The 20,778-nt window shown below is 40.5% G+C and overlaps 1 protein-coding gene and 1 long non-coding RNA gene across 3 annotated transcripts in view; one reads left to right on the top strand and one right to left on the bottom strand.

Moving 5' to 3' along the window:
* Positions 1-20,778, top strand: part of efna5b (ephrin-A5b) — a 105,642-nt gene that overhangs the window by 11,022 nt on the left and 73,842 nt on the right. The gene's annotated exons all lie outside the window — the stretch shown is intronic.
* On the bottom strand, positions 8,481-17,094 carry LOC112841800 (uncharacterized). Its single transcript, XR_003213174.1, has 2 exons — positions 13,798-17,094; positions 8,481-11,830 (listed from the first exon to the last, which is right to left on the bottom strand). It is a non-coding gene; the product is annotated as an uncharacterized LOC112841800 (long non-coding RNA).

Raw genomic sequence — 20,778 nt, 5'->3', positions numbered from 1 at the left:
AAAACCCCCTTCCTCTAAAATCCCCCCACCCCATCCATCTCTTCTCTTTTCCTCCTTCCCTCCATTCTTAGGAATGCCTTGAGCTGGCCTCTGCTGGCATTCATATTAATCAGTTTTAAGGGTCTAATGAGATAAGTGAGACTTAAGGGGAGTCCCCAAAGTGGCCTAAGCCCTCCAGATAAACAGAGGTGATGAGCGCTGCCTATGGCTACATCCTCAGGAGTGTGTGTGTTTTCTTCAGGATAGTCATGCATACAAAAGTTTTTAATGTCCTTAATCTCACTGTTGAGCTTTGAGAATCAAAACAATACCAAACTGGATCAGTCATCACTTGCCTCGTAATTGTAGAGGTGATAATGGACATGGGTTTTGATGCTTTGTTGGCTGGGTTTCAGATTTTTTTTTTTTTTTTTTTTTAAGGTAGCTAGTTCATATGGGCATTTTTTTTTGCGCTTAACACATAGCTGCTTTTGTCTTCCTTACCTTACCTCGTATCCCTGAAATGTAGGACAGTTGGTTTACTCCCGCTCTTTTGCTCTTTGTGCCATATTGTCCCCTCTTTCCTGTCTCTGGGATTACCAGATCTTTAACTGTACTGTACTGGGGTCTTGGGATCCCGCTGAGGTGACCCAGCATGCCCACTGTTAGCATTAGGCTCCATGTTGTGGCTGCAGCACTTGAGTGACAGTTGCGTCCACACTCCACCTCCCCCTGTTTTTTGGGGATTTTTTTTTGTTTAAAAAATTTTTTTTTTCTGTTTTTAATCCTTACTCTAGCCCCTCCCACCTCTGTCTATTGTTCGTGTATGTGTGTGTTGTTGTTGTTGTTGTTGTGTTTTTTTTTTTTTTAAAAGCGTCATGAAATAAAAATGTGACACTAGCCAGAAACATGGACGTTTATATATACAAGACACGTCAGAATCGGTTTTTGATTTAAAAAATAAATTCTTTAGAAAACTGTGATTACAGCTACTTGATAAGAAAAACCTTCTTAGGCAAATTAAATGATCCATAATCTGTAATGATCTGCTTGAACTCCACGTGTAGAGTTCTGTTAGAGTACTGTTAAACTTAAATATTTGATTTATGATCTTATTTATTAAATTATTTCCTTTACAGAAAACAGTCTTCTTTCTTTTGCACATTTGGGTTCTTGTGTAACAGATGGCCTGGTTGAACTATACAGTAGAACTACTGGGAGGCGCGACAAGCCATCAGAGTTCAGTTTCACCTGCTGCTCTGCTCCTCAGGGCCGTAGGACCCCACGACCGGAGACATTCCAGCCAGGATTAGTGCGTTCATGGCAAACGGAAGCACAAATAGGAGGGAGTGAAGTGGCTATTCACTCCGCTTTTTGTTTTTTTTTAAGAAGCAGAGGAGCATTTGGCCCGCCTGTTGCTTTTAAAATGCTTTTAAAATTTTATAGCATCACTGCTTTGTGTCTTTTTTTTAATTTGTTTAAAAAAAATAAATAAAAAAATCTGAATACCATTTTTGCTACTTTTCAATACAGTTTAAACGGTTACATTTTGCACATATTTAATACAGAAAACATTCTTATTTATAAAATATTTACAACAACAAAAATTACTGTTTAAGAGAAGCAGCAGCTGCTGCTATGAAATTAAATAATTAAAATAAATAATTGTGTTAAAGCAACATCTTACTGGATATCCACCAGTCAAATTACAGTATTTTTAAAAAAAAATTACTTTAAAAATTGATAATATATTTTATTTACATTGAATAATTGCTCCCTTATATATATGTGTATGTTTTGGGGGTTTTTTTGTTGCAAAGTTGCCGTCTGTTTAGGATTCCTTTCATGGAAATGCCTGAAATTTTGCAGATGTCTCAGTGGTGATATTTTTTTATGAGGTACAGAGTTGTGGTAGACCATTAGTCCGCGGGAAATGAGATGCCTCATATTTCTCCTCTATTGGATTAGAGTGCGTGCTTGGCTTTGGGTGGAGTGATGAAATATTCATTACTGTTTGTGATCTCTAAGAAGAGTAGTACTTCTAAACCTTAGCACGCGATTTCATGAAAAATCTAGTACAGGTAGCATGTTTTAAGCCTGAAGGCAATGAAAGGTTGTCTGCTTAACTAATTTCACTGACCTTTCACAAACTTTCACAATGGCTAACATGACCAGAAACATTTGTTTGCCTGTTTTTGTTTTTTTAAATAAAGGCTCATCTATATATCCATATGTTTTAATAATCTTTTGTTTTTATAAGCGCATATCATGATAACTCTGCCCCTGGATTCTGGCTTTCTCGTCAACAGGATGACAGGTGTCATTTGCAAGGCCCGTGAAGGTATCTGACTTGTCAATCTGTGAGCGGCATTGGGTTTGCAGCAGCTTTAATAATGCAGTATAGTCACACTTTCTATGTCCTTTCTCTGAGATGTAAAGAGCTGTACTTACATTAGACTCAGGTCAGATTGTGTCTACAGTCGTACATTAGCGGCAAAGCTTTCCTGCCTGTATCACTGTTAAGAGGAACATGGCACGAAGATGGCTGAATTATTCACACTCATAATCGGCCTTTATGTCCCGCTGCCAAGCCTGGCCCCACTGTTATTCTAGTGCATAATTGATAGTGCTCAGAAGTGGAAAAGTTAGAAAAGCAGAAGTAATGTGAAGCGAAAGTGTAGTCAGGCAGCACAAGACGGGGAAAAGGGGGATAGAGGGATGGAGGTGGGCCCCTATAGGAGTTTTTACACTGAGCTTGTGTTAGCCTTTACGGGGCTTAGGCCCAGCTAGCGTGAGGATCGCGTGTGTAGGCCAGCCAGACTAGTCTTTTGAGGCGGGGGGGCAGGATGAGGAGGATGAAAGGAGGTGGGAGGGAGAAAAGATGGGGATCCTGAGTAACAAGGCCTGACGCTGAGCCGCCACAAAATGTGGTCGTTCTGCGTTAATCTAGTACTTCAGTGTGCGCAAATATATTTTCTTAAACTGAATTTAATTACCAAAAAAATTATTTATTTATTTTTTCTCTCAAATTGTTAAAAAAAAATTGTTTTTTTATGTGTGAAGTTTATGATCATGGGTTTGGATTTGTTTGTTTGTTATTTTTTTTTCAATAGCTGCTTGCTCAGACAGGTAAGACAGGCACTGACATCACATTACAACCATGCGATACTATGATCAATAAACAGCAACCCCAGGAGAAGAGCAATGGCTGGCTCAATTCCAACAGTTAAGAGAGGCCATCTATTGAGAAATCGATTTAGTCAACCTCTTGAAAAGGTTTAAAGACAATACTCAATAGTTAAAACTACGGGAAAAAACCCCACTATCCCATATATTATTTAAATTACCTGCAATCATCATTTTCAGTTCCCAAAATAAACTTTGCCTGCTTTTTAATTTTTTTATTAGCAATAATCAGTAATATACATTTTCCACCTCATTACATAATAGTTCTTTGTTAATTTGCTTAAATAAATTGAACTTTTTTCCATGGAAGTTTGTATATTTCAGGTGTTAATGCAGCCTCAGGTGTAGCCTGTTTAACACCTCTGTGACCCTTAACAAAGCCTCACTAACTGCTGTCTAGCTCTAACTTTTGTGTTCCATAACAAAGCCCTTTAGCTTTTAATAACAGCACAACCCTGCCAGTGTCAAGAGAAACCTGAGATAAGGTCCACATCAGAGGGTTGGTGGGAACTGTTTAATCCGCTTCTCGAAACCAAACCAATGCACAACAGGCAGGGATCATGTTTGGCAAAGTGGCCCGCTTTGATGGAGGGATCGTATGGTGTGAGTAGGAAGAACGGGGAATAATGGAGAAAAAGAAAGACGGATAAATGCCGGTAGTCTTTTACGGAGCTGTGAAAGAAAACATCTGGAGAATAATACAGGGAGTTGTACAGGGCGTGTGCTAATGCTTACTCACACAGACATTCGCACATGTAATGTCACAGCAGTATTACATGTTGTAGGTAATATAATTGTTTTTTCATTCAAGTTTTTGCCTCTGATCACAGTTTCCATGTGTGCAAATAAATCGCCCAGATCGTAGTGAGTGTAATTTTCACCCCCTGAAAATAAAGAGACTTCCAGTATTCTCTTATCTCTTATTTTCCAGGACTGATAACGCTGTAGTTGTGCCAAACATGTCGTTAAAAATTTAAATGAAAGCATTACGTCAAAACCCTGTTTTTGGTCAGCATCAGTTTTGCAGTATGTTAGATAGCATCTTTCACCGGAGTCGGTACAATGTGGCCATAAAGCCGTCGAGTGGAAACATTAACAGCGATATGTCTCAGAAACTAATAAAACCAATTTATGAGTGCACTTAAGGCCCATACACCTACTGGAGCCATTCTATAAAGATGCAGACAGAGATTGTACCAAACTCTCCCCAATTACCCACATTTAAAAGTAATAAATGTGGATCGATAAGTGATAGAGGGAGGTTAATCTCTGACTTACCCAGTTATTTCCAATTTAGACACTCCTTTTCAAACTAAAATTGCAGCATTTACAAGCTTACCATTGATTTGTTTTATTGTTTTCTTCCTACAGGCTAAATGCATTGAGCTGTTTTCGCTGTAGTCTTCCAGAATTAATGTTCTTGTCTTTTGTAGTCTTTAAAAAAAGTGTTTAAAAAGAGAATTGCCGATTTCTTATTATAAACAAAAATTGCAGGGAACAAAATACTTTTTGGTGTAATTATTCCTTTTATGTGCTAATGACTCGTTTATAAATATCCCATAAGAGGAAAGAATTTTAATTAAAGGAAACTTAAGCAATCTGCATCACTGTATTTGGTAAACAACGCTGCCCGAAGGCGCCGAAACGATAGTTGCAGGCCTCTGCGGTCATTCAACAGTAACATATGTGAAGAGGTCAGTATGCCCAGTTGAGCTCATATGCTTATTTATTTATGGGCTCAGTGTGCCAGTATGGGAGTGCTATTAGCACAGGCAGGTATGGATTAGACCCCTTTCTGTCTCACTGTGACGTTCACTGAGGGAATCCTCCTCCTGCAGTAGACGGGACTCTCTCAGTTCTCTGTTCAGACTCAGCTTACAAAGCACTACACTTTCACTTTTAATTTGAATTGACAATTTATGCCTCCAACCTGATGAGACTGCATCCCATAAATCATTTCTCTGTGACCTTTTACACATTCTGTCCTAAATGAGCCCCCCCCCCCCCCCCCCCCAATCCCCCATCGGCACTGGTGTAATGCTATTAATATGATATAATAGCTTATTATGGTGTCACTAATTAGATTGTACAGCAGTTAGATGTGTTATCATTCTGCTTTGCTCCACAAATGATCTGCTTTTACATTACATAGTTACATTTAAATGTGCAAGTATTGTATATATTTTAAGTGTGAACAGAGACTATGCAGAAGTTCCTGCATGTGATTTTCTTTATGTTGTACATCATGATGAACCCTGAAAGTTGTCGATGTACTATCAAGACAAACGTCTCATCAGAAAATGCCACCGTCAGTGCCTGTGGATGGCATTTAGTTTAAATTCACACATGGCCGATGGAGGATGAACTGCAGTCTGTTTGATACATTTGTTTAAACGTGTTAATTACGGGTAGACTTTTGTCTGTAGCCAATTAATTAAATGCCACGGCAAAACTCAGATTAGCCATGCATTTATCTGCTTGCAAACTATACTTTGATGTATGAGAATTTGATTTACGATTGATGCGGAGTTATTCGCTTGTCATTGCTTATCATTTGGAGTATTAAATCAGCACTACAGCTGTCAAAATATGAGTTGATTGTATCTCAGCTCACAGTTTCCATCCCCCCCTGAAAACAACAAAGAGAACATTACTTTGGTACAGTACACGCTGATCTCCCCATGGTATTTTATACTGAGTGTGTTGTGCAAATGTTTTACTTCCACATATCTGGACACAGAATAATTCCCCTCATTCTGTCTTTGTTTTCTCTGTGTCTCTGCTGGTCTTTTAATTGTGAATTTTTCTAGCGTTTTACAGTCCAGTAATGATTTTATAGCAGGCTGTTTTATACCGGTGTCCAAACCACCAGCCTGTGGGAAGATTTAGTGTGTAGACGCTGTTGGGTAGTGAGCTCTAATTGGAAGGTCAGGGGGACGCGTTTCAGAGTAGCGGGAGATCACCTGCCTACTGCAGATTTAAAGGTTATCCAAACCCACCTGCAGACATAAAGATGTAATTTTCTTGTTATTTCTAAATAGGGAATATTGAACGCTGAACTCCTTTAAATAAAATGAAACTTGCTTTAAACATTCAAAAGATGCGAAGAAGCAATTATCACCTTGTGGCTGAAGTTATATCGCCCCGTATGTTTGTATATGTTTGTTACATATTGTACTAGTTCGAAAAGGTGCGAGCACGTATTCTTCTTAGCTGTTTTCACACTAGGAAGCTTTTTTTTTTCCCATTTTCCTCTTGAGAACAGCTGCCTCTGCTTCTGCGTGGCATGCCAGGAGTTAACCACAGCCTAGGCTTGGCTAGAAGTCTGAGGCGTCTGTGTGCTTGACACTATGTGTGTCTGTGGGGCTCCGTTTCTGCATTTCGTGCCACATTTCGTGTCTATCGCCAGCCCGTCTCTCACGCTTGCCTGGTCCCGTGTCGTTGATGGGGTTTGGGTGGAGCGAAGGAGGGTGTAGGGAGGAGGGTGGCCAGTAGATAAGTGATGTCTGGCATACATTGCTGATGTAGGCGGGGGTAATGTGGGCCACATGGTGGGCATACAAAAAGATATGTCTGGGTGATTCTTGGCACGCGATGTCTGCATAAACACAGCACCCACCTCCGACTTTGGGTGACATAGAAAACTACTATTTTTCAGCTTCCAGCCTGATTGAGGTGGACATGTGAGAGCTGCATTGTGCACCTGTCTATATCTATGTCTGTTAGTGTGCGTTGTGTTTTAAACTGTGTCTGATTGTGCATCCAAGTGTGGCTCTGTGCTTTTCCACCCACCCTTGGTAGTAACACAGTTATTGACAACAGAAGGAAAGGTGAAGGTTCTGCAGACAAAGAGGCAGAATGTGCTGACCAGAGCATCCAGTGACAAAGGGACTGGGGAGTGTGGGCTGAGGCAAGGGTGCAGAGAAAGTAGATACACCATAACGGCCTGACTCAAATGAACCAACTTGGCTTCCTGACCAACACTCCTCTTTTATTTTTTTTTAATTTTATCTCATCTTTTCTCCTTCACTCCCATTCGGTTTTCTTTTTTCTCCTCTTTTTTTCAGGGGGCAAAGAGAATTGATTTTTTTTTCACCCCCCCCTTCTTTTATTTAATACCCCTCTGCCACTGCCTGCCCCTCTCAGTCCCAATCAATACAGTATCTGCATGCTCACTGGGATAAAATACAAGCACACACTATATAACGCTGTGACAGTGGGGGGCTGATGTTTCTCAAACCAGCGTCCTTTTGTTTGTTCATCCTTTTACCTGTCTTCTATTGTGCTTCTTCTTTATTATATTCACTTTATGTGGCCCTTCTGCTTTCTCGCCTCCTCCTTCTTTGCACAGTGAGGATATAATGCAGAAAGGTGAGAGAGTTAAGAGATTGAGAATGCATTTAAGGCTCCCCTCTTGTCCTGTGTGCCTCCTTCTCCTCCGCCGCCTCCTAGGGCAGGTTTGCAATCAGAGTCCGAATGCGTGTATGTGGGCTTGTGTAAGTAATGAGTCATATTGGGGTCAGTGAGAGTGAACGTGCAACACAGCGCACAACACCATTATAACCTAGTACCCTGCCTGGACATGGTCTGTGGGTGTATGTGCATTTTAAGGTTAACATGTTTGCGAGCAGGTTAAACCATACGTGCAGAGCTGACTCGATCTGCATTCGTCTCTGCTTTAACCTTCTTTGTCCCAGCTGAGCTTTGTTGCGAGAGAAACGGCCGAGCACGTGTACGTCCAAACACATGAACAGTTGCTAGAAAAGCAGCCAGTGGGACAGGGTGACACACACTTGCAAACACACTGACACCTCATCCCCATCCCTGTCTCTTTGCTTCTCTTTCTTTCTGATTGCTGCTCCGCTATTTGACTATATTCAGCGATTTCGAGGAGCAGCACTGAGAGCTGTCATGCCCAGTGTGGAGCTCCCATGCTGGGCTTGCTGTTTCCTAGAGCTCCCCTCTCTGATGACAAATGACCTGTGTCTCTGGATCAGACACTGGAAGCTGCTGTGGGGGTGGGGTGTGGGAAGGTTTAATAGTGTAAAGTGCTCGGTTATATGAACTGAATTTAAAAACGGTTCTTGTAGAAGGCAGTAAAGGGGAAAAAAAGACTCACAGACATAGTTTGACCCATATCTGGTGAGAAAGGGACCCTTTCACGTGACAAGGACCTCTTTCACCTTTGTTTATTGAGTCACCTTTAAAATGCACAGAGTATATTTTTATCATGAATTATGTAAATAAGACATTTGTGGCAGAGCCTGTTAAACAGGCTTTAATTACACAAATATTTGTCTAATAACAGAAGCAGGTAGATACACCCATATCTGTGTATAGTACAAGTACACACAACTACACAGTTGCTTAGAGAACATTCCCAGTAGCCTGAATATACTATTGTAGTTTCTACAAAGAACCTTGGATATTCATGAAGAAGAATACAATAGGTTCCCGTTAGACTTTTGGCTTAAATAAAAAAAAAAAAAAAAAGTGTAATTTAGTCCTATTAGAATGACTGCTGATTTGAGACGCTATTATTTCTGTGTAAATGGCCTCTGATTCACCACATGTCACTGGAAGGGGCAGCTCAGGAGGGGCCAGGGTGACTAACAGTTCCTCTTTGTTCACACCAAGCTTTTCAACAGGCCTTCAAGACCTCCTTTTTTTTTTTAACAGAAATGCTTAATTCATCCCACATGGTTCCCTATTCCTTCTTTCACTTTTCAGCTTTCATTGCATATATTTTCACGTTCGCGTGTACACATCACAGATTGTACCTGTGCACACTCACGCCTCGAGTAGTCGTTTACGCGTACAAACAAAAAGAGATACGTTTACTTTGATGCACAGGCGAACACCTTCAGCCCTGGCTCCTGTTTGGCTGTACCTTCCTCAGTCAGTCATTCAGTGTTAGATCTTGCTGATTCAGACACTTGCTTACAGCAGCATCAGCACTGAGGGCTACGGCAGACAGACACCATACAGAGCCACGTAGACATTATGGTGTGTGTGTGTTTGCTGGGAGTAAATGTTGTATGTGACTAAGCATTCATCAGGAATTTGGGGTAATGCGCTATTGAATTAGGAAGTTATTTCCACGGTCTTTCTTTCAAATATAAGGCCAACCTGTCTGCCCTTGTGAAATAAAACAAAGTGCCATAAAAGAGAAGTCACAGATGTGACAACCAGTGTACAACATCAAGAGATGAGTGCTCTTGATGTTGTACACTTACCTGCTCATTTATTCCAATTTACCCCGGATGAAAGCATCAGTTAAAATACGAAATTTTGTGACAGATGGGATATGACAGATTCGCCATGGATTTTTCCCCCCCTATTGATTCTAAAGAAAATTGACCTCCAAAATTAACTCGGTGGCAAAGTGAATTAACCGCAGGCTCAAGGGTTCAGTTCACCCAAATTACAAAGAACACATTTCCTCACTTAACGCTGAGCTGCATCCAGTGATGCAAAAAGTTTTAATTAGAGTTGGTTTAAATAATCTTTCCTTAAACTTCTGTTTTTATCCCTCCTAAATTCTAGTTTAGTTTGTTTTGCTCCCAACATTCAAAAATACCTAAAGAAATGCAACAGAAGAAAAAATTAAATCTAAAAGCTCTGACAAATACAACAAGAAATATCTTCACGACTGCACACCTGTAGAAGTTGTGTCTATAAAACCACACTGTACAAAGAATGAACAAATACTTTTAAAATAAAAATTCCGTGAATATTTTCATTTGCCAGATAGCACAACACACAAAGTGCCACCAGATATTTCATGTAACCACTATTTGCCTTTAAAATAGTAGAAATTCTCTTTGGTAAATGTCTGAAGTTTTTCGATTGTACTTGGTAGGTAAGTTCTTCCAAGCATTTTGGAGAAGTTACCACAGTTTCTTTGTGCTTTTAGGAAGTCTCAGTATCTCTTGTCTCTTCGTGTAATCCCAGACTGACTTAATGATGTCGAGATCAGGCCTCTGTGGGGGACAGACCATCTGCTGCAGGACTGCTTGTTCTTTTTGTTACTTAAGATGGCTCTTTATGACTCTGGCTGTATGTTAGGAGTCGTTGTCTACTTGGTGAGGAATAAATTTGCGACTGATCAGATGCTTTCTTGCTGCGAGTGCATAAAAGTGGATAAAAATGTAAAGACCTAAAATGGCTAAAACTTTATCACACTCATGTATGTTTCCATTTTTCATGTTTAAAGGCCTGTGGCGCGGATGCTTTTCTATGTGCTCTTTTTAGAGATGAACCCCATTGACAGTTGATAATTGTGTGAGCGCCACTTTGGATCCTTAGTTCCTGCTGTGGCCTCAGGGGTGGGGGGTGCCCTCCATAGATTAGACACCATCTGTTGGCTGGCATTTGACAAGTACATTGCCCTCCGGCACACAAACACACAACTGTACACATAACTATGTCACTTATCTACATTTTCCACATCATTCTCTTGTTTGCTTGCCTTTCATCTTTTCCTGCATTCACCTTTGTTTTGTTTTCCTTTTCCATCATCTTTCCTGACTTGCCTTTTCCTTCCTGCGACTATAATTTATTACTGCCATCATTCTCCTATTTTCCTCTTCTTTCATTACTTTTTCCTCTTTTTCTTAATTCACTTTATTGTTCTCCTGCACTGCTCTCTGTGTCATTTATCCTCAACTCTCAGCTTTCCTTCTTACCTAAATATCTTGCGCGTCTGGTGGAGTGTTTGGGTGTGAAAGACTGTCATTAAAGAGATGCCCCCTGTCTCCTGCTGGGTGTAATCATCTATGAAAGAGGACAAATTAATGTTACCACAGCTAACACTGTTGGCTTTGTGTGTGTGTGTGTGTGTGTGTGTGTGTGTGTGTGTGTGTGTGTGTCACAGTTTGAGTGGGCCAAGATGCCAACATGGCCCACTTTTGTTTCACCCAGCACTCCCTTCTCAAATACTCAACAGATCCTCCTTCAAGGTCACAGCTACTCGGACCAGATTCATTCTCTCTGTCGTGTGTGTGTGTTGAAAATGACATGACTCTTGTGTTCTTGTACCTTTATGAATAGCGCTCATTCTCTGCTCAAGCACTGACATTTTTTTAATTCTATTTTTGAAACAGGCAAATAAACCACAGACCAATTTCACAGGAATTAATGCATTACTTAAACATGTGCCAGCTCGTGTGTGAAGAAGTGAATTTGTGTCAGCAATGTGTTTATTTTATTTTTTTACTGTGTTGCTGTATAAGCTCTATTTTTGTCCGCATTGTTTGTGTTTTTCCTGCGTATGTTTGTGTGGCATCTCTGTTTCATCTTGTCTCCTGAGGTTCAATGCTCTCTGGCTATTCTGAAGGTCAGAGATGACACCGTGGGAGAGGGGTCAGTCATCACTGCCACCCCTCCATCTCCTCCTCTTTCCATCTTTCCATCTCTCCATCTTTCCTTTCATGTATTCTTTCCTCTCTCTTGGTATGTGGACTTTATTAAATTTTCCTCTGGGTGGGTGACGGAGAAGACAGGAGGGGATCAGGGGAGTCATCCCCTCTGCTGCTTTCATCTATCTCTCTGCTTTCATTCCAGCATGGGGACTGTGGTTGTTGGGTCCTTGTGCCTGAAAAGGTAGCCGAGGAACTTCTGCCCTCATTGGGCACCGCGCGTCATGACAGCTCCCTGATTCCATCTGGAGGTCAGAGAGTAGAAAAGAGATTTTAAAAAGCTTTCTCTCCCCTTTCATATAGTACAAATGCTGTCTCCTCTTAAGTCTGACAGAAATGTGAAAACTGTTCAGCATCCGTGTTTTCCTCCTCAACCTTCCTCAATCAATAGAAAGTAAAAATGTGCTTTGCAGCAGCAAAATAAGATCCAGCCCGGAATTGCTTTGCAAATTCAGTCAGTAAGCTCTTCTTTTAATGACGGCGTCAACACATCTAGTTCTGCAAGTGCATGCACAGTTTTAAATACAGGGCAGATTAGAAGCAAGAATACATGAGAATGAGAACTTGTGTGTAACACATGCATTTATAAAACCAATGTGTCTCATTTGGACTCATGTACTTATAGAGCAATAAGTCCATTAAAGAGCATATAGAGCAACTACTGCATTAGTTTGTAAGCTAACGGGATTTAAAAGACTTTTCTGTCTTGGTTGGCATGTGTACGAATATACACAAGAGACTCTTGGTGGATTAAAGAGAGTAAGCTGTATGGTAGAGTGTGTTTAGAATATTATCAGTAAAGAAAATCAAAAATATAAGCATGTCAAAATCCACAGATTCATAAAAGAAATTTCAGCTAGTCTTCATGCATCTTGTTACTATTCATTTTCAGTGGATTAATCCAAGATACAGTCGAAGTATAAAATGTTGCTGGTTTTTCAGTGATTCAGCTCTTATTAGAAACTATTCTGCCCAGTGTTTTATTTTCCTCCTCCCTTTTTAAAAATGGTATGAATCACACCATAGTCTACCCTGGGGCTTCCTGGCTCACACTGTCTTTGTTATTTCCAGGGAATCAAATGAAGTAATTGATTGCGCCAAATGATACTTTCCCCCTTTGCTTGCCGCCTACAGTGTTTGTGCATTAAAGCGTAAGCATGCTTATTTACATTTTGACCCATAAAATAGGAAAATGGAAAGATAATTAAAAAAAAAAGTTTGCCAAAAGCCCAGCTTATATTCCCCCATTGCTCACACCATAATGGCGGCATATGCACAGCCATTCATTTGAAAGGAAAAGAAGACAGTCAGTCAAACATGCAGTATTTATACGTGGAGTTTATGTATAATGTGGTCTTTCCGCAACTAATTGCAAAAAAGACCTACCCTGTATTTGCCTAATATAATCATGTTGAGGTCACATTCACCAGAACAAATATCAGTTCCAGTGTGGAGAACCTGTCACAACAGACACTGTGATTGCAATTAGCTGCCAGTTTGTTCAAAAAGGATTATGACAGAGAAATTATTGCTTTTACTTCTGTTTTACTTTAAACTCGCCAACAGAGTGGGATTAATAATTTGTGTTAACAAGAGGCATGTCAGCCTCTTTTCATTCATCCTCAAACAGTGCCCTTCTCGGCTTTCACACATCACCCTGCTGATTATACTTGACAGCTCCTCCTTCTCATCGTCGGAGATGACAAAGTGTTTCTACTGCGTTCCCAGAGTCTCATTCCTCACCCACGGATGGCCCAGATCACAGTAGGAGCAGATATGAGACCAGGGAGGAGATCTGTCACGACTCCCCTTTGTACCTGGAACTCATTTTTCAGCTCCTGGATAGGCAACTGTGTGACATCTCTTAGTGGTAAATGTGATTTATCCACTAAGCTGTTGCTTGGTGGTGGCCAACGTGGCTATAGGAGCCGCCAGACTCACAATTAACGCTGATTTATCAGCTACCTCTACAGTTAAACTCTGAATCAGCAGTGATTATAATGAAGATGCTTCTTTTCAAACCTGAGTAGTGTTTTTTTTTAAGTGCTAAAGTTGATTGAGAAGACGTTTTGTGCTTATGTCGTGAAAATGAAGAACAGCCAGTCTGTTTTCTTCAGAGCATATCATTTAAAATGTGCTAAAATTTATTACTGCACAACTGGAAAAATGGAAGACTGAGGAAAAAGATAAAAATGAAAGAATAAAATCGTACCCTCCGGTACACCTTATATCCTTGATGGTTTAGTATTAAATGTAATCAGGCTCTATTTGTATCCGCACCACTGCACTCCTTTTCTTTGGAACTGTAATGAAAGGAAACACTCAGTCACATATTTTAACACAACACTCTAAGACTTTGTGGGTAGGACAGATAGCCATTTAGCAGTACAGTATTAAACAGGATTAGGATGACTCAATGTGGAAAGGAGGCACTGGAGATGACAGCTTTAGCCACACATTTCATGAGGTGTCATTTAATACAGCTCCACTGCTGAGCCAAAATTAATTCACTCGTGATGACTTCTGCTCTTTTCATTTTACTTTATTTATATATTTAGCTTTGTTTCATTTTTTCCCCTGTCTTTTTCTGCATTCATCACTGCGGACTTTATTAAATTCCAGTTGTGAATGTGACAGCAATCAGAATACCACCAAGGAAAATTAGTCAGTTTCATTTTTCATAATTATTGACACAAGGGGTAGAGCATAGGTTTCAACCACTCACATATGCCCGTTCCTCGTTTTCTTTCAAGGCTACAGAAGCTTAGTTGCACTGTCAACAGGTTTGCAAAAAAACTGTACATGCACATGGGGTAAAATGGTGATTGCATTTATGAGGCATAAAGAAAACATACGGATGATGAATTTGGAAGTTTTGCATCATCTCCCCCCAAATATTGCAACATAGCATTCATCCCTGGTCTACACTCTCACAGAAAACACAGTTTGCTTACTTCACCCTCTCTTCTGGTAAACTTGGTAAGTGGAAATTACCAATTTAATTTAATTTTTGTGGTCAGAACCTAAGAAAGGGATGCTAGCAGTGCCTGAGAAAGATGAAAGGGTTCATGTCTTTACCATCTACCTCCAGTGTGACATAGTGAAGAAATCCTGAGATCCGTCTAGGTCACGGCTGAACGTCTCGTCAAGTCTCGAATGTAACGCCATCACATTCTTGGAGCTCTGTTGCTGTTGTACGTTTGTGACTTCTGCAATCTGTGTGTGTGCGTGCATGAACGTGTGCATTTTCACACTTCTGCCATATCAACTTATATTTCCACTGTGTGGTGTAGCATGGGGAGCAGTGGTCTCTGAGGGCTCAGGGTTTATGCTTGTGGACAATTGTGCGAGAATGTGTTAATGTATGTCTGCATGGGGCGCCGACAGGGCTGTCTCTCGGGGTGGGTTTTAATTCCAAACGGACGTGTGAGGACTGGCAGAGTAAAAAAAGTGCATCAATGTGTGGGTGGACGGGGTCCATAGATGCAGTGCGTAAAATGGTTATTGTAGCATAATCAGCGTGGTGACCTGAGCTAGAGTTAATATTGAGGAGTTTGACCTTTTCTGTTGGCGGGAGATCAGTAGTGCCCTCCATTCCCTGTGGCTTTATGTTAGCATACTCTTTACACTGTTGTGCTTCACACATACACACGCACACAAATGCACACACATATGCACGCATATATGCAGACGTGTTTTCTCAAATGTCAAATGCACGGCAACATCAGTAAAAGACACACAAAACCGACAATGTTCACAGGTGCTACTCATGCATTTGCATCCATTTATGATGCAAATAGATTCAAACTTAAAAATATTATCTGCTGTTGATGAAAACAGAAACAGGCTGGACAGGTCTATAAACTTCAACGATAAAATATGGGGCCAAGCTGGAAGGTACACAGTGTCAGAAGTAAATCTCGAAAATACAGGCTTTATATACCGGTAAATTGAAAAACCAGTTTACTGTCGCATTTATAAAGGAGGTCAAGTATGCCGAACTACAGCTACGATAACAAAGTAAGTTTATAAAGTAATTGCTCAAGTGCAACTCAGTTTTCCACAGATGGCAAGCACATTAGCTAAATATAAACAAAAAATGTTATTTTGTTGGTTCATATAAAATCCCCAAATATAAAAATTCCTATTTAAGTCAATGCAATGCATAAATATTCCCAAGCCTCATGTGGAGAATGCTTGGTACATCCTTATTGGGATTTATGGTATTTAGGACAACTGCTTCCCAGGAACCAAGGACTGGGATGAAGAATAACAGTCATACTAATAAAATAATAAACAGCAATGCTAAGCAATACATGCCCGAAAACTATGACGTGTACGTGTACCGACTTCTTTCATAGTTGTGTGGCATCAAGTGCACTCATCACACCCTCTTGAAAAAGAAAGAAAGAAAAAAAAAACTCGTTCACCTTTTGTTCCATTTGCATTTGGGAAATCTGCCCAGTCTTACCTGCCCATGCCCAAGGGAAATAACTACATACTTTACTATGCCTGCAGCTTCGCTTATCCTTTATTCATACCAGCTTTTCTCTACTTTTTTGAATCACTTATTCTCCGAGTCCCTCTGCTTTCATAACATCTCTTGCCCTCTCCATTACTCTCACCTCTTAAATTCTCCCAGCAGTATTAAATTTGTGTTTATCCCTCTAGCCTACCTCCCCCATGTCTTCAGGTCCCCAAGGAGACATCAACAGCACAGAGCCCCAGGTAGGGAGCCCCAGGCTGGGCTCGTAGCTGCTGTGGGAGCGCTCCCAGGGATTTGCAAGCTCTAGAGACCCTGTAGTATCTGCTAAAGGTCTTGTGTTTCGCCACAGAGAGATGAAGAGGGAAAGCAGAAACAGACTGTAAGACAGAGAGGTGAAAAAGAGAAAAGGAATTCAGGGAATCTTGCGTAAATTTTAGGATCGTAAAACGTTTTTTATTTTGTTGTAAATCGCTACTTTTGAAATGGAAAGATGAAGCCCCCCCCAGCATCTATGCCATTTAAAGCCACCCTACATGTGAACGCCAGCCTGTTATTTGCCTGACAGAGAGAGAACAATTGGTCGCAGTGGTTTCAGAGACCCTGTCTCAATCTCTGCTTTGCACAGGGATGATGTCCCACGCTAAGAAAAAAGCTGGATAATTAACCCCCTTCAGCAATTGTGCTAGCACGTTTCATGTGACCTGCTGAACAGATGCGGCTGTGCACACATATGTGCACACAGGGATATACTGACAAGCATAATCAAGCTCACCCACGGGCATTAAAACAGTCAGAAATGCAAACAACAAAGTGTTAGACTGTTTCAGGCATGGTTCACTTTCACTGAACTTAAAACTGCGTGCCAGTAAATGTGAGCTAATTTCAGTATCTTCGCACACAGTGTGGCTTCTCTGCTGAGTGTCTTTGAGTAAATCACACACATACCCTGTAATCTATTCTTCTTTGTTATACAGCCTAGGTGTAAACTTTTTAGCTGTGATGGACAACATTATAATAGGCGGTTTTTTCACTCATCCGTGTGAATGGAGTCTTCTTGGTATTTAATGATAGAGCACAGCTAAACGAGAGAACAATGAGAAATTTTAAACTGATTGTTTGGAGCTGAGTATTTGTTTAGAGTATTTATCTCTTAAGGACCGGTGTGTTCTTCATTCTCTCTTTCAGTCAATCATATACTGCAAGTAAATAGTGATTTTTAAACATTTGCTTTCACTAATGAAAGAAAGGAAAAAAAACCCCTCATCTGATATTAACTACTAGGCATACTGAAGTATAGGGCTCTTATTTAGTATTCTTTAAAAGTACCCATAAGTGCTTTTAACCTCCTGTCTTACAAATGCTATTGACTTGTTTGTGTGACAAATAACAGAGCAGAAAAGTTTCCAATATGATTTGCTTGACTCTGTGGCCAACGTCTCTCCCTGCCTCTATTACTGAGCCTGTGCTTAGTGCAGGTCAGTTACATCAGTCATTCTCAGATGGCCTGAGTTGCAATATACTGTATGCTAATTGTTTGCAGCTTAATATGCTACATCAATCAAGACTAATTATGACACTGTTTCAGCACTCTGCTTTGTTTCAACAAACGAGGCAGAGTGGGTGAGAGAGGGAGACAGACGGGAACCAAGGATGGCAAAAGGCTCCATGAGCAGAGCAGAACACAAATACGAATGCAAGACTGGATGTGCAGTGCTTTAAAAAAAATAGTGTGATCTACTCTTTGTGTAATTCTTTAAACCTCGGAGGATGTATGTAATGCTTGAACTGCACTTTCCCTCCTCCTGCTTTCTTTCTGGGGTGAGAATTAACATTAAATCAACAACCTTCACAGATTGAGCAGGCGGTTCAATAAGTTGCGCAAAAATGCAGTGCACAAATATTAAAATTGGCTTAACAAGTGCTTTTGTGATCCAAATATGGAAGATAATTCTAATGGCTGCCGCATTAAATGTCTTTCATGACTGATTACCTCAGGAATTCCTTTTAATGGGTTCCTATCACAGTAGAAGCACTTCTAGTTACACTAAATTATTGTCAGGTATTGTGATGCGCTAAGCTTTTAAAATATTATTTCTCCTGTTAGAGAAATGTACACACATACAGAATGCTGTGGAGACTCTCTCTCCCACACACACACCTTTTAAAACTTCTTGACTGCAGTAGGTGACTCATTGCCAAGTGCCTGGGATGGGGGCCCTCGGCTTGCAAGTCTTTTTAATGGACTCCTAGACAGTCCATTTCTATTGTGTGTGGAGAACAACCCTGGTGAATGCAGCAAATTAATCACATTTGGACTTGGACTAGCTGCCACTCTTCAATATGAGCCCCCTTGCTTAGGTGCAACTACAAGAACTAGAAGGGTCAGACAAGCAGAGAATGGAGGGCTGGGAGAAGAACGGGGGGTAAGGCTTTAGTTTAACTCTCAGTTGAAAGCGGAACAAGACTGTCATTTTGTATTCCTGTTCGGCCTCTTTCGTGCTCCTGCTGGCATTCCTGCTGCATTTGTAGTAGTAGGGCTGTGTGTTCTTTGTGTGTTTGCGTGTGTGTGTGTGTGTGTTGTACATGTAGGGAGACAGAGAGTGTTCTGGATGTTTTGTTGTGGCAAAGGTCAGCTTGTAGTGCCAGCTGGAGAGAAGCCTGTGAGGCCCCCTGGAAGGGAAGATGTGTTTAAAAAAGTGGCAAGAGGATGAATGAAAGGTGAAGAGGAAGATGTTGGTGAAAGTTTAGAGTAGGGTGTATAACATGATGTGGAGTAGGGTAGCTTTCATTACAGATTTACTATTTGTTTGTGTCATATTTATTTGTCACGCCACATAAAAGCAGGTCATGCTTTTAGAAGACAAAAACATTTTTTTAGTTTGTGTCAGTCTGTAAAACAAGCTGAGGCAGAATGAGGATATATAACGTGGAAAGGAGGAGGGGTGGTTAAAGGAGATGGAGGGTGGAGAGTTTAATGGGCAAAGGGATATGAATGCAAGGAACAGAGGGGAAAATAGGCTAAGCAGTGAGAGGAACCCCTTGGCTTGCCGTGGCCCCTGTTCAGTATGCATCCCCACTGTTGGGATGATATTGGGGGCAGAAGAAGGCCATTGTTCCCCTCGGATCTTCCTCTCTATTGAAAAGGGAGATGGATGGAAGAAAGGAGGAGAAGAAGGACAGAGACAGAAAAAGGGTTAGGCTGTGGGGGCTGACCCATGACCCACCATGACCTGCAGACACCCGCCACAACTGGGGCTTTTGTCTGAGGATCGAGCTCTCTGTGACCTCCTCCGTGTAAAATCGAACCCCCAGAACCCCCTCTCCCCCCCAGAACCACTCAAATGTGACAAGGTCAGGGTGCAAACACTACCGGGGGCCCGGGGCAGTCAAACAGAACTAGGAAGCCGCGTACTGCATATCTTTTTCTGTATGACTGTTTGTGTGTGTGTGTGTGTGTGTGTGTGGCCAAAGATGTGTTTATATGCTTGTGGTCATGTAATGTAATAAGGAGTGGATTGAATAGAAGGGATGGCCCACAGTTTGAGTGTGGTTTAACTAATCCTTGGTTTTATGTACATTTCAACACTCTTTCAGTCTTTTTTTTATTTTTTGTGATTGTCTGTGAGTGCAATCAGTGCGGTGCCAGATTGCTGCAGGGACTCACTTGTTTTCAAACTAGCTTAAAATGTATTTACCCCCAGTGTGGAAGAAGTTAAGAAGACAGACAACTTATTTTATATATATATATATATATATATGTATATATATATATATATATATATATGTATATATATATATATATATATATATATATATATATATATATATATATATATATATATATATAAAAATATATATATATATATATGTATATATATATATAAAAATATATAAAAATATATAAAATCCACTTAATTCTCTATTTAGTCTTTCACCATTGTTATATCATACATTATATTCATTGGAGAGCCCTTACAATACTGCAAAAATCACAGGAGCCTGACTGTTTCCATGTGTTGGGTTTTATTGCTGGTTTCCTGCCTTGCTAATGTGGATTTTATCAACAGAGCATGTGGATATTGATGTTTGAGAGAAAAGTAATAGTTTTTTGAAATTTCAGACTGAAGTCTTTATGGTGCAGTTTTAGTAAAGAGTTCTTACACATACAGAAGTCCTATATAGCTCTCTTACACACACGCACACTCTCTATATTCACACTTCAAAATAATACGTTTTTGGGATAAAATAAATCACCACAAGATCACACACACCCGCCGTCAAATGGTTGGAACGGCATCCACCAATATAAATGAATTTCATAGACCTGGCCAGTGACTAGAAAACATATATTAACATTTTCCTCTATATTTCAAGCTTGTCAAATGAAGGGGAGTAGACGGGATATACAGCTAGTAAAACTTTTTGACTGATGCTCGTTGACTGGAGTGGAGCATTTAAAGCTGTAGCGAGTGGGAGGGAGAAGAGGGAAAAGAGAGTGAGAAGAGCTAAATGTGGAAAACATGATGCTGGCAGAAAAAAAGCGGGCAGTCAAGCAGTGGGGGATCAAGAAAGGGTTGGTTTGACATGGCTCTGTCAAACCAGTGTAATTACTAAACAACCCAAATTACATACCCTCATTTATTTGTACCCTATCATTTACCAGTATCCACATAGCACTCTTTTTACTCCTTCTCTCTGGCCTGTTCA

The sequence above is a fragment of the Oreochromis niloticus genome, linkage group LG12 (genome assembly GCF_001858045.2).
Source record: "Oreochromis niloticus isolate F11D_XX linkage group LG12, O_niloticus_UMD_NMBU, whole genome shotgun sequence".
NCBI classification, from domain to species: Eukaryota; Metazoa; Chordata; class Actinopteri; order Cichliformes; family Cichlidae; genus Oreochromis; species Oreochromis niloticus.
The sequence above is the reverse complement of the archived record's forward strand: the minus strand, read 5'-3'. Positions and strand labels throughout refer to the sequence as shown.